At 32.4% G+C, this 3,207-nt stretch overlaps 1 long non-coding RNA gene across 1 annotated transcript; it reads left to right on the forward strand.

The window, feature by feature from the left end:
* Positions 1-1,603: 1,603 nt before the first annotated feature.
* On the forward strand, positions 1,604-3,057 carry LOC108354543 (uncharacterized). Its single transcript, XR_001846514.1, has 2 exons — positions 1,604-1,646; positions 2,678-3,057. It is a non-coding gene; the product is annotated as an uncharacterized LOC108354543 (long non-coding RNA).
* The last annotated feature ends 150 nt before the right edge of the window (positions 3,058-3,207 follow it).

Raw genomic sequence — 3,207 nt, forward strand, 5'->3', positions numbered from 1 at the left:
AACTCGGTGTGGTTATTGTACTTGCCACATAGAAGCAAAACGTTGAAACTTATTGAAATCGAACTAAAATTACGGCCGCTTTTTATATAACAGTAAATTTCAGATATGCTTGAAACTTCAATATTTCGAAATTTAAGGACGCTAATTTACTCAAAATGGATACACCTCGGTTTACCATGTAGCGGTAGCTTTCGGAAAGGTGAAAAACATATATTTAATACTTGCGCCGGGTATTTAATGTTCGGCTCCGCCCGAACTTAGACTTTTTTACTTGTTAAACTTATCGTAGGAACGAAAAAAAAAAATACTACCTGCCACAGTTGAATAGTTGCGGAACAATAGGCAACCCCTACCCCGAACTTATGACGCCGCTTTGACAGAGTATCTCAGTCGGAACTTGTCAGTTTGTGATAGTGCACGTTTTATTTTACGACATTCATTGTCAAACAGTTGCGTTCAAAAGTGATTATTATTATTGTGGTCATTATACAATTAAAAATTGTTATGAAGTCTGAAGACACAGGTAAATCTACATTTATTTTAAATAGTTTCGATTTAGCAAAATTTAATCTGAGTAATAATATCAGTAATCGGAAATATAATATTTTTTTAGTGATTATTTTTTCATTACTTTGTTAACCGTAAGCTTTTAGTTATACTTCCACGCATTTCCGCATTACATTACTAGTTGCGTTCTATAGAATGGAGCTTTGATAGTATACTGCACAAAATTTAGCTTTCGACCAATAATTAAAATAGATCTAAAAAAAAAAATTTCGTTTCCATACATATTTTGTCACTTTTAAGTATGTATTTCCTTTGCTTTAGAGTCACCAACTGGCTCCTGCTATAGAGTAGTAACTCGAAAATATTTATTTGATAAGATGCATCGACAAAATTCTATGAATTTTGAGAACAAAATAACGTTTCTTTAAAATGATATATTATCATCTGACACCTTCTCCGATGAACAAACAAGAGATGTAAAGCACAAATTTTCACAACTAAAAGTACAGTTTATACAAAGGTGGATAAAAGCCCGTGGAAAAGAAGAAGTTTTTTTTTTTAAAGTAACGTAACATGGCTACAAGGAACATTTTCAATTCCCAAAGGTATGCAACAGCCGCGATCTGGTCGTGTTGAACAGGTTACTCCTAAGCTCTGATCTGGCGATTTTTTTTTGGATACTTGCGCGTAAAAATTTAGAAAATCGCCATTGGCGATTTTTGGCGATTTTTTCCCTTCAAATAAATTTTTTCTAATTATAAAAATATACAAAACATAGTTTTCCACGATAATTTTACAGAAGAGGCTAATGAACTGCGTGATAAATTTGACTTAAGAAGCATATTAAAAAACTGTCAAAAATATTTAATCACCCTAATCGAAGAACTTTTGAAACGATTACCTAGTCAATTAAGTACTTTTAAAAAAGCTTTGATTTTGTCACCAGAAAAGTGTGTGAACAACAAGAGGGCGAGTTTCAGGGACCTGCCAATTCACTATTTGACTGTGAAGGAAAGAAAAGCAGCGGAAACTTAATATTTAAATCTTTTAACTTTCCCATGGAATAACTTTTCTCAGAACCATTCCATCCGCCTCCGAAGAATTTTGGATAATTGCTTACGGAGTGAAACCCACAACAGGTAATAAAATGTTTGGAAATATATGTAAGTAAATTCATGTTATTAGCCTTGCCGCACTCACATGCTTTGTTGAGCGCGTTTTTTCCGTAATGAATTCAACAAAAACTAAGATTCGAGATAGGATGAGGTTGGAAAGCCTTAATTCAATAGTTCGAATAAAGTGTTATATGAAGGCTAATAGTTTCTGCTGCAAAANCCCACAACAGGTAATAAAATGTTTGGAAATATATGTAAGTAAATTCATGTTATTAGCCTTGCCGCACTCACATGCTTTGTGGAGCGCGTTTTTTCCGTAATGAATTCAACAAAAACTAAGATTCGAGATAGGATGAGGTTGGAAAGCCTTAATTCAATAGTTCGAATAAAGTGTTATATGAAGGCTAATAGTTTCTGCTGCAAAACATTTCCAATATCAAACAGTATGTTATCAAGGTTGAATAGCTCAATATATGACAACAACAGAAATGTAAATCATTCAGACACTATAGGTGATTTTGAAGAAATTGTGGAAATAGCTGATCTCGCGTTATTACAGATTTTTATTTAATTTTTAGCGCCGAGCTCTTAAAAGCGGATTGTGCGATTAATCAATTTATAGAGTTATAAAAAATTTAATAATTGCGCAGTCCTATCGCAAAAAGTGTCCAAACAAATATTTTTAAAAAGTATGCGTATTTTTAAAGAAAATTGTTTGTACATCACTATTATATAAGTGATTTGTGTTTTTTATTATTTCTAGCCTGCGGATTTTTATGCAGAAAACGCAGCCTAAAAATATGTACCACTTAACTGTAAACAAAATGTGTAGAAATTTATACACTTTTTTATTGTTATGTGACACATATTTCTAGGCTCCGTATTTTGCATAAAAATCCCACAGTCTAATTATTACCCTCAGAAGGTATTATATTCGTTTTTGGTTTTAAAAACTATATTATAAAAAGATGTCATTTTTAAAATAAAAGATTTGTTAAATCGATTTCATGAATTTTATTAAAAAAAATTGGCGATTTTTGGCGATTTTTTTTCAGAAATTGCGCTTTTTATTTAAACAATCTGGACACCCTGGCTCTGATCCACTCATTAGTAGTTTCAGGCCAAAGCCAAAAAAAAAGCAACCAAACCCTTTTCAAAGGAAGAAATCGATATGTTGCTTCCAGCTGAACCAACTAAGGATGACACGAAGTCTGGAGAGTCTTCAGAAGAGGAGGAAGGGTCCGATGAAGAATCTAGGCACTCATCATCATCCTAAAATAGTTTTTTACACAAATTTTGTTTTAGAATTCAATTAAACATTTATTATCCATTGCATTACAAGATAAAATTGTTTATTTCTATAATTTTCTTTGGAACTTATATCTCAAGGAAGTCCAGACGCATTTTAACAATAAAAACAAATTTTTGAGCAACACTAGCCGTGTTTTATTTGTCCAGAAATTTAAGCTATTAGCTTATTTTGTATGGAGGACTTACCCAACATAATTATATTGGCTTAAGAAAAGCTATCTTGGCTCAAGAACGATAGAATACAAGATTGCGCATTCCCGCAGAATGACGTTTG

Source organism: Rhagoletis zephyria, unplaced genomic scaffold, assembly GCF_001687245.7.
Source record: "Rhagoletis zephyria isolate East Lansing unplaced genomic scaffold, Rhagoletis_zephyria_1.1 Rzeph_scaffold_36991, whole genome shotgun sequence".
Classification (NCBI taxonomy): Eukaryota; Metazoa; Arthropoda; class Insecta; order Diptera; family Tephritidae; genus Rhagoletis; species Rhagoletis zephyria.